General features: G+C 36.6%; 1 long non-coding RNA gene across 1 annotated transcript in view; it reads right to left on the reverse strand.

The window, feature by feature from the left end:
- Positions 1-5702: 5702 nt before the first annotated feature.
- LOC114815187 overlaps positions 5703-14211 on the reverse strand; it is a 152894-nt gene continuing 144385 nt past the window's right edge. Inside the window, exon 4 of the long non-coding RNA XR_005660562.1 lies at positions 5703-5871. This is a non-coding gene — a long non-coding RNA (uncharacterized LOC114815187). The remainder of the gene's footprint in view (positions 5872-14211) is intronic.

Genomic DNA, 14211 nt, shown 5'->3' on the forward strand with positions numbered 1-14211 from the left:
ATGTGCTGTGTACTACAGTGAATGGATCAGTGTAGGCAACTTGTGTTCTATGGAATGAAAGAATTGAAATTGTATGAAGCTCACATTGAGCATTCCTTGCCAGAGCAGTTTCAAAGCTGGAAACTCTTACAGAAAAGAGTTGATGCACATTAAATCAACCAATTCACTCTTACTTAGCAGGGTTTGAAGAAAAATGACTCATGCAGAAATCTAGAAAACTAGACTCCGGATGAGCTCTACAGCGCAGCATAAGAATCAGTGCAGACATCCTCTGTGACTTGAACTGAGGTTGTACATGGAACTGAGTTCAGAAATTTCAAAATGAGTTCAAACAGGATTTATTGTCATAAGTGTTTTAAATGCAACTAGCCTTGAGAGGATTGAGATAAACATAAATTCAATCCACTTTCTTATTTAGCTTACTTTGAGGGATAGAAGGGAAATGGAACATGCAGAGCACTTAGATTTCTAAGAGCTGAATTCTGCAACACAAAGATCTATCTAGACATCTTCCCTTTCTGAATTATGTGGTATTAAATTTTACATGGTACTTACTGAACCTTTGAAATTTCATGAAGTTCCCCTTTAACATTTCATGCCACAGGGTTTCACAAATGATTTTTACAGAATGGAGAAAACTCACATTCACTCAACACATTTATACCTGTTTAGCAGGCTAAAAGAAAAATGACTCATGCAGAAAACTAATGATCATGGCTCTGTGTTGCGAGAATACGTATAAGCTCTCTTTTGTTACAGTTGGTGTTGTAAGTTTGAAATTTAATGAAATTCCCATTTAACTTTTCGTGCCAAAAGTGTTTCAATGCAAGTGTCTTCCAAAGACTGGAGTCACTCAACACATTCACATATTAACATGCTAGAAGAATTTGAGCAGTTGAAATTACAAAAATAATTCTTATGGCATTTCGGGTCATATTTGTTTCAATGCTGGTGACATTGATATAATTGAGAAAAACACACATTCAATCAACTTTTTAATTTAACTTTCCTATTTGTGTACAATCTCCTAAAGTGATTGCTTTGCATATATGTGGACCAAATCGAGAAAGTGACCCGGGAACTGATCAACTCAGTCAGACAGGGCTTTCCCTCCAACACACCCAGGAGGAACTGAATGGAAACCTCCTCTCCAGAATTGCCTGGTGGCAAATGTACCTACCAAAGTGGGCCATCAGTGTGACAAACTGTGCCGATTCACACACTCACTATAGTTGCCTAATAAGCTTGTTAGAAGAAAACTTGTTAGATCCAGAAGACTAGATCCCAGATGAGTTGCACAACGCAGTTCCTATTTTACCTGGGTTTGAACATTTGCCCTTTTAAGAAATGTCACAGGCATTTCAATGCATGACGTTTACAGAATGGAGAGAACCACCCCTTCCCTTAACTTATTATGTAGTAGGCTAGGAGAAAAAAGTCACTTGTAGCAGACTAAACGGCTGTTGGACTGTATCCTGCACAGCAAAGATCATTGGAGATCTCTTTTTTTTTTTACTGCTTTGATGTTTAAAAGTACAAGAAGCAGTCACATTGCATTTTGTGGCATACGGGTTTCAACACAAGTAGCTTTGAATACCTTTAGAGAAACGCATATTCAACCAATTTTCTTATTTAACTTGCCTCCTTAGCAGGTTTGAAGAAAAATGTTGGAAGTAGAACTCTAGACTCTAGATGCCCTGCATTCTGCAGTAGAAGGATCGGTGAAGACATCTCCTATTTCTGTATTACTACTAGGACATGAAAATTCACTGAAGTTCCCATTTAGCATTTCGTGCCAGAGGGGTTTCATAGCAAATGATTTTTACACAATGGAGTAAATGCATATTCACTCCTCTCATTCACTTTAACTTAGCAAACTAGAAGAAAAACAACTCATGCTGTAAACTAGTCTCCTGATGGGCTTCACTCGACAGGGTATGATCAAGTGTAGATATCTCCTGTGACTATCTTGTTGTTATACTTGGGACTGAACATTTGAAATTACTAGAAGAGTTCAGTTTTTCCTGCTAAATGGGTTTAGGCACAGGTAACTTTGATCCTCTGGTCAATACATTCATTTATCTTTTTTATTTAACTTGCTTACTTTGTAGGGTAGAATTAAATTGGTGCAGGCAGAACAGTAGAATCCTGATTCCTTGCATCCTGCAGTAGAAGGATCAGTGGATTTTTCTGTATTACCATTAGGTACATGGTACTGAACATTTGAAAGTTCACTGAAGCTCCCTTTTGGTATTCTGTGCCTGTGGGGTTTTTCACAATTGATTTTATGAAGAACAGAGAAGGGGCATAATCATTCATGACATTCACTCTTACTTTGCATGCTAGAAGACAAATCACTTCGGCAGAAGAATAGAGGACACATTGCATGCAGAATGAGGTCAGCATAGATCTCTTCGGTGACCATCTTGTTTTTAATAAATGAAACTGATCATTTGAAATTTCAAGACATATTCCAATAGAATTTCAGGCTATTCAGCTTTAAACACAACTGGCTTTGTTGGGATTGAGAGTAACATTAATTCAATCAACTTTATTATTTAACTTGTATACCTAGCAAGATAGAAGAAAAATCGTTCATGGAAAAAAACTAGACTCTTAATGGACTAGATTCTGCAATGGAAGGACGTGTGTATCCTAGCTATCTTGTATTTCAGTATAATTTCAACTGAAGCGATTATCTGAATTGTCATAACCTTACCTTTTAAGCATTTTGTGCCAGAAGGGTTTCGATGCATATGTACACTGCAGAGGAAGGATCAATGGAGATATCCTCTATGACTGTCTTCCGCTTGTACTTGGGACAGAAAAATTGAAATTACTAGAATTCATATAAAATTTCGTGTCACAAAGGTTTCGATGCAAGTAATTTTGATAGGCTTGAAAAACACATCGAATCATCTTTCTTATTTAACTTGCTTACTTTGCAGGGTAGAAAAAAATGGGGGGTGCCGAATTCTAGACTCTCGATGACCTACAAACTGCAGCTGCAAGAATCCTTGTAGATATCTTCTTTTTTTAATGCTTCTATTTTACAAGGAACTTAACATTTGAAAATTGCTCAAGCTTCCATATAGAAATTCATACAAGAAGGGTTTCAAACACAAGTGACTTTTGCACAATGGGAGAAACAAACATGATTTATCACAGACACTCTTGAGTATCAAGGTAGAAGAAAATGACTTCTGCAGGGACCCAGACCTCTGAAGACTACACTGCAGAGCAAAGATGAGTTTCAAATTCTTTAGCGATTGTATCGTTGCTGAACATGGAACTGAACATTTTAAATTTCAAGAAGATTTCATAGAGGATTTCATACCATGTTTCAACACAAGTGGCTTAGGCAAAATTGAGAAACACCCAATTAAGCCATTTTCAGATGTAACTTAACTTCTTGGGTAGGGACAAGAAAAAAATGGTCCATTCAGAACACTAGACTTCATGATGAGCTGCATTCTGCAGTGCAAAGATCAGTATAATTATCTTCTGCTTGTCTATTTTTGTTTAACATAGAACTGAACATTAGAAATTTCAAGGTGGGTTCATATGGCATTTCTTTCAAAACGGGTTTCAACACAAGTACCTTTTATAGGTGTGAAACATATAGTCAATCACCTTTCTTATTTAACTAGTCTACTTTACAGGACAGATGAAAAATGGTTAATGTGGAACACTAGACCTTTACTGTAAGGATCTTTTGTTTCTGAATTCTAACTTTACAGGGAACTTAACGTTTTAAATTTAATGAAGTTTCCATTTAGCATTTCGTGCCAGAAGGGTTTCAACACAAGAGTCTTTCACAAACTGGAAAAAACACACAGTCACAATCACACTTTTACAGGCTAGAAGAAAAATGACTCATATAGAAGATGAGAGTGAGGATGGTCTGTACACTGAGAGTAAGGATCAGTGTAGCTACCTACAGTAGCTGTCTATGTTGGTCTACTTGGAAGTGAATATTTGAAATTTACAAGAGTGCGTATGTAATTTTGTGCTAAACGGGTTTCCGGGCAAGTGCTCTGACTAGGATTGAAACACAATGAATATCTTTCTTAACTTGCCTATTAAACAGGACAGAAGAAAAATGGTATATGCATAAAGCTAGAATCCTGATGGGCTTCATACTACTGTGGATGGATTGGTGAAGATATCTTCTGTTACATGTAACTGACCAATTGAAATTTCAGGAAACTCACACTGAGCATGTCTTCCCAGCATGGTTTCAACACTTCTGACTTTACAGCAAGGAGGGAGTTGATGTCCATTCATTCACTCATTCCTTTCACACTTGCTTAGCAGTTTAGCAGAAAAATGACTCATGCAGAAGACCAAACTTCAGATAAGCTGTACTCTGCAGAACAAGGATCTTCTGTGATGATACTGAAGTCACTGGAACTGAGCATTTGAAAGTTAATGATTTCAAGTAGGATTTCGTGCCATAAGTGTTTTAACTGAACAACCTTAACTGGATTGAAACACAAATTCCATCCACTTCGTTGTTTACTTACTTTGCAGGATAGAAAGAAGATGGTACATGCAGAGCACAAGATTTCGAGTGGGCTGCATTCTGCAGTGCAAAGATCAGTTTGGACAACTTGTGTTTCTTTACCATGTGGCACTAAATTTTTCGTGGTACTGAACCTTTGAAATTGTATAACGCTCCTATTTATTAGCATTTCATACCAGATGGGTTTCTTCTAAAATTATTTTTACAGAATGGAGAAAACACACTTTCTCCCAACACATTCACACTTATTTGACAGCCTAGACGACACCTCTACCTCATGAAAAGAACTATTTCTAATAGCTATATCACTGCGGGGCAAAAATCTGTGTAGTTCTCTTCTATCACTTACTGATGTTCTACATGGAACTGAACAGCTGAAACTACAAAAAGAAGTCTTATGGCATTTCAGATCATACAGGTTTCATCTCTGATAAGATAAGATTGATAAGATCGATAAGATAAGATAGATGAGATTGATGAGATAAGACTGATAAAAGTGAGGAAAACACACATTTAATTAACTTTTTTTAAACATTCCCATTTAACAGGATAGTGCATGTGCATGTAGAACAATGGATTCCTGCTGTGCTGTACAATCTAGAACAAGGATCAATGTACCTACCTTTTCTTATGCCTCTACAGTTGTTATGGAAATACATCCTTGGAATTACATCAAGAGTTTAAGTACTATTTCATGCCTGAAGTGTTTTAGCACAAATAGCCATGACGAAATTGAGAAGAACATAAATTTAATACCTTTTTATTTAACTGGTCTACTTTGCAGGATAGAAGAATTGTACATACAGAGCAGAGAAGTCCTCGTGGGCTGTATGCTGTAGGGCAAGGATCAGTATAGGCATCTCCTTTCTCTGTGTTTCTAGTTTACAAACAACTTAACATTTGAAATTTCCTGAAATTCCCATTTAATGTTTCTTGCCAGAGGGGTGTCAAAACAAGTGACTTTTACAGAATAGAGTTAAACATATAGTCACTCATCTCATTCACTCTAACAGCACACTATGAAAAAAACATGACTCATGCTTAAAACTAAACCCTTGAAGGCTGTACCAGGCAGAGGAAGGATCAGTATAGCTATCTTTTAACTATTCAATTGCTATTGTAAATGGATCTGGACATTTACATTTACCTCAGATAGTATTTCTTTCTGTACTGGTTTCAAAGCAGGCGGCTTTGATCAGAATGATGCACACATTCAGTTATCTTTTTTATTTAACTTATGTACTTACCAAGAATAAAAGAAAAATCATACATACGGAACACTATACTTCTGATTCGTTGCATTCTGCACTGGAAAGAAGGGTCTAGTCATCTTCTGTGTCTGTGTTCTGCAAGAAAAGAAGATTACTCATCACTTCTACTCCGATTTAGCCAATCAATAGAAAAATGTTTCCTTGCAGAGAAAAAAACTTCTGATGATCTGTACACTGTTGGGTAAAGGTGAATTTCGACATCTTTGGCAACTGTATTGTCTTTGAACATGGAAGTGAACATTTGAAATTTCAAGATTTCATAGGGCTTATTGTGCCATAAGGGTTTCAACACAAGTAACCTTGCCAGGATTGAGAGAACCACACAATCAATCCATTTTGGTATTTAACTTACTTGTCAGGATAGAAGAAAAAAATAATGGTAGTATTTGGGAAGCACTTTACAATGTAAAATGTTAGACTCCATTTTCAGCAGTATGCGACAGTGCAAAGGTCAGTGTGGATATGTTCTACTCAGCTATTTCTGTTTAACCTACACCTCAACATTTGACATTTCAAGATAGGTTCATACAGCATTTCGTTCCAAACAGGTCTCAACATAATTTGCCTTTATAGATTTAAGAGAAGCATATGTCTAATCATGTTTCTTATTTAACTTGCCTACCTTGCAAAATAGATGAAAAATGATGAATGCAGAAAACTAGTCTCCTTGCATGGATCCTACACAGCATTGGAACTGTTAAATAGTTTTCTATTTAATTTAATGAAGGTTCTATTTAGCATTTCATGCCAGAAGGGTTCCAACACAAGCGTGTTTCATGGACTGTTGAAAACTCACCGTAACTTAACTCAGTCAAAGTTAATGGGCTAGAAGAAAATTGACGCATCCACAGGATGAGAGCAAAGATCATTGTAGCTATAGCTATCTTCTGCAACTATCTTGCTGCTCTATTTGGACCTGAACATTTGAAATTACAAGAGTTCATTTGGAATTTCATGCCCAGAAGGGCGTACATCATCCTTGCTTTGGTTAAGATTGAGAGAAACACATAGTCCATCAATTTCATTCTTTACCTGCCTAGTGAAACAAGATAGAAGAAAACTGTTTATGCAGACTGCCTTTTCTGTGCACGGATCGGTATAGGCATATTCTGTTAAATGGAACTGAACAATTGAAATATCAGGAGGATCACACTGAGCATTTCTTGCCAGAGCGGTTTCAATGTTGTTGCTCTTCAGAGAATGGAGTTGACAGGTCCCTTGAGAGGAACCTCTCTGTCTGACCCCGTTCACTCATCCTATTTATGCTGATATAGCAGGCTAGCAGAAAAATGACTCATGCAGAAGAATAAACTTTGGATGAGGTGTACACTGCAGGGCAAGGATCTTCTGGGACTATATTGAAGGCATTGGAACTGAGCATTTGAAAGTTGAAGATGAGTTCAAATAGTATTTCATGCCATAAATGTTTTAACACAAGTAACCTTGACAGGACTGATAAACAAATTCAATCCACTGTTTTAACTTGCTTACTTTGCAGGATAGAAAGATGAAGGTACATGCAGTGCACTAGATTTCTGTTGGGCTGCATTCTGCAGTGCAACGTTTGGTCTAAACATTTTCTCTTTCTGTACTACTATTTCACGTGTTACTGAACTTCCATGATGCTCTCATTTAGCATTTCGTGCCAGAGCATTTTCATCGCAAGTGATTTTTACAGAATGGAAAAAATGCACATTCGCTCAACACATTCACACTTATTTAGCAGACTAGAAGAGAAATGACTACTTCCTAATAAGCAGGTGGCTGCAGGGCAAAAATCTGTGTGGCTCTTTTCTGTTACTGCACTGCTGCTGTACATGGAACTGAACAGAATGACAATGGCATTTCGGGTCATATGGGTTTCATCGCTAAGTGACTTTGATAAGATTGAGAAAAACACATACTCAATAAACCTCTTTTATTTAGCTCTCTTATTTAACAAGATTTCAGAGAAGAAAAAGCATGCATTCAGAGCATAGATTATTAATGTGCTGTACAATGCATAGCAAGGATCAATGTAGCTATCTTCTCTAACTGCACTACAGTTGTATATCGACCTGTGTCTTTGAAATTACAAGAAGAATTCAAATAGCATGTAGTGCCTGAAGGGTTTCATTGCAAGTACCCATTACAAGATTGAGAACATTATTTCAATAACTTTCTTATTTAACTGGTCTACTTAGCAGGATAAATGGAAAATAGTAAATACAGAGCACTAGACTCCTGACGGGTTGTGTACTACACAGAAAGGATCAGTGTAGACATCTCCTTTGTTTATCTTTCTATTTTTACATAGAACTGAATATTTGAAATTTCCTGAAGCTCCCTTTCTATGTTTTGTGCCAGAAAGGTTTCAAAGCAAAGAATTTTTACAGAAGTGAGTAAACACATATTCACTCTTCACATTCCCTCTAACTTAGCAGGCTAAAAGAAAAATGACTCCTGATGAGCTGGACACTGCAGGGCAAAGATTAGTACAAATCTTTTCCAATACTACACTGAGGGTGTACATGAACTGAGCATTTGAAATTTCAAGATGAGTTCAAATAAGATTTCATGCCATAAGGTTTTTAACCTAAGTAGCATTGACAGGATTGAAACATAAATTCAATCCACTTCCTTATTTAACTTGTCTAATGCGTGGGATAGTAGAAAGAATGTAAAATTGGAATATTAGACTCCTGATGGCTTGCTTTCTGTAGTGCAAAGATCGATCTAGACAACTTCTGCATTGCTATTTCACTTGGAAGTAAACCTTTGAATTTTCATGTCACTCACATTTAGCATTTCGTGACAAAGGGATTTCATTGCAAATGATGTTTGTAGAATAGAGAAAACACATAATCGCTCAACACATCAACACTTATTTAGCAGACTAGAAGAAAAATCATGACTCATGCAGAGGACTAATTCCTAATAGGTAGGACAATATGGGGAAAGAATCCATGTAGCTCTCTTTTATTACTGTAGTGAACTTGAACAAGCAACTGAACATTTGAAATTTCATGAATTTTCAAGGATTTAGATACACCAGTGATTGAGACAGAATGGAGAAAACGTGCATTCACTCCTATTCAGCAGGCTAGAAGAAAACTGACTCATGCAGAGAACATGATGGGTTCTCCTGAACAACTCTTGATGGGTTGAACACTGCCAAGTCAAGAGTAGCATAGATAGTGAAGAAAAACACTAAACTCTTAATGGGCTGCATACTGCAGTGCAAAGATCGACATTGCTCTCTTCTATTGAGGTATTATAATAATAATAATAATGTTGGTATTTGTTAAGCACTTACTATGTGCAGAGCACTGTTCTAAGCGCTGGGGTAGACATAGGGGAATCAGGTTGTCCCACATGGGGCTCACAGTCTTCATCCCCATTTTACAGATGAGGTAACTGAGGCCCAGAGAAGATAAGTGACTTGCCCACAGTCACACAGCTGACAAGTGGCAGAGCTGGGATTCGAACTCATGACCTCTGACTCCAAAGCCCATGCTCTTTCCACTGAGCCACACTGCTTCTATTTCACTGGAAGCCAATATTGGAATTGTCATAAGTCTTCCATTTAGTATTTTGTGCCAGAAAAGATTTGATGCATGTGACTATTACAGAATGGAGACATTGCTCATTCACCCAACACATCAACTTTAGCAAGGTAGAAGGAAAATATCTCATGCCAAAGACTAGTAACTTATTGGAATGTATACTGCAGAAGAAGGATGAGTGTAGATATCTTCTGTGACTCTCTTGCTGTTTTACCTGGATCTGAACATGTTACTTTTAGCAAACTAAACTCCAGTTGGACTGTCCCCTGCCAGGCAAGGATGAGGGTATATCTTTTCTGTTACTTCCTTAACATTTGAAAACTTGATACAAATGGGTTGTACCGTAAGTGGCGATTGAGAGAAACCCACATTCAACCATCATTCTTTTTGAAGTTGCTTACTGGGCAGAAGAAAAATGGTTCAGGCAGAACATTCCTGATGCCAAGCACACTGTAGTGGAAGGATCAGTGAAGACATCTCCTGTTTCTGAATTACTATTAGCCAAATTGTCCTGAACATTTGAATTTTCACTAAAGTCCCATTTAGCATTTTGTGCCTCAGGAGTTTGATCACAAATGATTTTTACAGAATGGAGAAAACACATAATTCATTCAACTCATTCACTCATACTTAGCAAGCTACAAGAGAAATAACTACTGCCTAGGACTAATCTCCTAATGAACTTCAGAAGAAGGATCAGTGTAGCTATCTTCTGTGACTCTCTTATTGTTGTACTCGAGACTGAACATTTGAAATTACAAGAAGAGTTCATAGAATATTTCATGTTAGACGGGTTTCAACTGAGGTAACTTTGTTAGTTGAAAAACCCACTTAATTATCTTTTTTATATAACCTGCTTACTTTGCAGTATAGAAGAAAAATGGTTCAAGCAGAACTCCTTATTCCCGATGGGCTGCATACTTTAATACTAGGATCTATGTAGGCATCTCCTTTATTTATATTTCTGTTTTACCGAGAACTGAATATTTGAAAATTCCTGAAGCTCCCTATTGCTAAGCAAACACTGGGTCCGAGTTACTTTTGAGGTTAGAGTTAATGACAAAGTTATACCTTATAGTTTATTGCAGGCTTGAGGAAATGCCTAGGGCTAAGCCTCAGGATGAGTTTGGTGTTGGGTTTATGGTGAAGTTCAGTGTCACAGGTAGAACTATGGTTTAATCTTGGGTTAGTGATAGGCTCTAAGGTTGGTCTTACTTGTCTAGTTAGCTTTAAGGTTAGGGGTAAGTGTTAGTCAGTCAATATGACAAAATGGACAGAATCACACATTTACTCAACTAGCAGACTTCGCAGGCTAGAAGAAACATGACACACACAGAAGACTCGATTCCAGATAGGCTTAATACTGCGAAGCAATGATTGGTGTAGATAACTTCTTTTACTCCATTATTGTCTACATGGAACTGAACGTTTGAGATAGAAATTGAAGAAAAAGTCTATTTGATATTTCGTGGCATAGGTGTTTCAGCACAAGTGACTTTGCCATAACGGAGAGAAGCACATATTCACTTTACTTTCTTACTTAGCAAGATATCAGAAAGAAGAGAAAAGCACAAGGCACTGGAAATCCCAAGTAGAAGAAACGTGGCATTTCGTCTCCGACATGGTTTCAATGCCAGTGACTTTCACACGCTGATGAGAAACACAAGTTCTCTCAACTTTCTTACTTAGGATTTCAATGCAAGGTACTTTGATGGAATGGAAAGAAACACACCTTCACTCAACTTTCTTTCCTAGCAAAATAGAAGAAAAGTGGTCTATGCAGAAGACCGGACTGTGTACTGTAACTACAGGGCAAGGATCAGTGTAGCTATCTTCTGTAAAGTATTACTGAAAAGTGAGAATTTGGAATTTCAAAAATAAGTGATCTGACTTTTCATGCCAGACATGTTTCAATGCACCTGCCTTGCATGGTAACTGAAGTTTCGACTGCGAACAACACAGCACTCTAACTAAAGAGGAAACGTAAGTGTATACAGACATAAACTCACTAGAACACAATATACAAGTTTTGAAATAACACTCTAAACTGTTCAGCACAACATCAGTTTACCTTTGTTCACTTCTGGATCCCAACAGAATAAATAATTCTAAATTACAAGAAGAGTTCATATAGAATTTCACATTATATTGTTTTTGATGCAAGTAACTTTGATAGGATTGAAAAACACATTCAATCATCTTTCTTATATAACTTGCTTACTTTGCAAGATAGAAGAAAATTAGTACATGACGAACACTATTCTCATCGGCTTCATGCAAGGATCCGCATAGGCATCTCCTTTTTTTTGTTTCTACTTTACAAGGAACTGAACATTTGAAATTTTCTGAAGTTTCTATAGTCAATTTCATGCTAGAAAGGGTTTCAACATAAATAGCTTTTACAAACGGGGATAAATGAACACTACTATTTATATATTTATTTATTGACTCTTATTTAGCAAGTTGGAAGAAAAATGACTCCTGCACAGAACCAGAGTTCTTATGACCTGTGCAGGGCAAGGATAAGTTTTGAAATCTTTTGCGATTGTCTTGTTGCTGAACATATAACTGAACATTTGAAATTTCAAGATTTCATGTAGCAATTCATGCCATAAGGTTTTCAACCTAAATAACCTTGGCAAGATTGAGACACACAATCAATCCATTTTCGTGTTTAACTTATTTGGCAAGACAGAAAAAAAAGATACATTCAGAACACTAGACGCCCAAATAAACTGCACACTGTAGTTCAAGGAACATTGTAGATATGTTCTACTTATCTATTTCTATTTTACATAGAACTGAAGTTGAAATTTTAAGATGGGTTCATCGTTCCAAACGGATTTCAACACAAGTGGCTTTTATAGGTTTGGGTGTTGCCTATTTTACAAATTAGATGAAAATTGGTCTTTTTAGAACACTAGACATAGTGTAAGAATAAGTGAGGTATTTCCTTCTGATTTTATATTTTATATGGAACTGAACCTTTGAAATTTAATGAAACTCTCATTTAACATTTCGTGTCAGAAGGGTTTCAACACAAATGCCTTTCACAGGCTGGAGAAAACGTGCTTTCTACACATTCACACATTAACAGGCCAGATGAAAAATGGTTCATGCAGAAGACTGAAGTCAAGATGATACTCGAGAGCAAGGATCAATATAGCTACATTTTGCGATTGTCTTGCTGTTCTACTTGGAACTGAACATTTGCAATTACAATAGTTCATATGAAATTTCGTGCCAAACATGATTAAACACAAGTACTGTGGTTAGAATTGAGCGAAACATATAAGATAATCAATTTTCTAATTTAACTTGTTTACTTAACAAGAGGGAAGAAAAATGGTATATACAGAAAACTAGACTTCTGATGCTTTGCATACTAGAGTGCATGGATCATCTTCTGTCCTATGGAATGGAAGAATTAAAATTTTATGAAGTTCATATTGAGCATTCCTTGCCAGAGCGGTTTCAAAGTTGGTGACTCTTACAGAATGGAATTGAGGCACATTCATTCAACCTACTCATACTTACTTATCAGGTTAGAAGAATAATGACTCATGCAGAAATCTAGAAAATTAGGCTCCAGATGAGCTCTACAGTGCAGCGCAAGAATCAGTGTAGATATCTTCTGTGACTGAACCTAGGCTGTGCATGGAACTGAGCTTTAGAAATTTCAAAATGAGTTAAAATAGGATTTATTGCCATAAGTGTTTTAAATGCAACTGACTTTGATAAGACTGAAACCCAAATTCAATCCACTTTCTTATTTAACTTACTTTGAGGGATAGTAAGAAAATGGAACATGCAGATCACTAGACTTCTGTGGGCTGCATTCAGCAACTCAAGGATTTGTGCAGACATCTTCCCTTTCTGAACCTCGTAGCATTAAATTTTATGTGGTACTTAACCCTTGAAATTTCATGAAGCTCTTATTTAGCATTTCATGCCAGAGAGGTTTCATTGCAAATGATATTTACAGAATGGAGAAAATACATATTCACTCAACACATTGACACTTATTTAACAGGTTAAAAGAAACATGACTCATGAGAGAACTACTTCCTAATGGGCATGGCTCTGTGGGGAAAGAATCTGTGTAGTTCTCTTTTGTAACTGTTCCTCTTGTACATGATTCTAAACAGTTGAAATTACAAACAGAATTCTTATGGCATTTTGTGTCATACAAGTCTCAACACTTGTGACTTTGATAAAATTGAGAGAAACACATTCAATCAACTTTTTTATTTAACTTTCTTATTCAGCAAGATAGAAGAAAAATTGTGCATTTCAAACACTTAGATTTCTGATGTCTTGTGAAGTGCAGTAAAAAGATCAATGTAGATATCTTCTATTACTGAATTATAGTTTTACATGGAACTGCATCTTTAAAATTACAAGGAGTTGAAATAGCGTTTCGTATTTGAAGGGTTTCAATGCAAGTAGCCGTAATAGGATTGAGAGGAACAGAAATTCAATAGCTTTCATAATTAACTGGTCTACTTTGGAGGATAGTAGAAAAATAATACATGCATAGCACGAAACTCCTCTTGGGCTGTGTGCTGCAGGACAAGGCTAGATGTAGGCATCTTTTATTTGCGTTTCTATTTTAAAAAGAACTGAACATTTTAAAAGTTCTGAAGTGCCCAATTAATTTTTCATTCCAGAGGGGTGTCAACGCAAGTGATTTTTAAAGAATGGAGTAAACACATATTCACTCTTCTCATTCACTCTAATTTAGCATTCTAGAACAGAAATGATGCATGCTGTACTTGGCAGAGCAAGGAATAAACATAGCTGTCTTTTGTATCTCTATTGCTGCTGGACATGGATCTGAAAACTTGAATTTACAAGAAAAGCTCCTATA

The sequence above is a fragment of the Ornithorhynchus anatinus genome, chromosome 11 (genome assembly GCF_004115215.2).
Source record: "Ornithorhynchus anatinus isolate Pmale09 chromosome 11, mOrnAna1.pri.v4, whole genome shotgun sequence".
NCBI lineage: Eukaryota > Metazoa > Chordata > Mammalia > Monotremata > Ornithorhynchidae > Ornithorhynchus > Ornithorhynchus anatinus.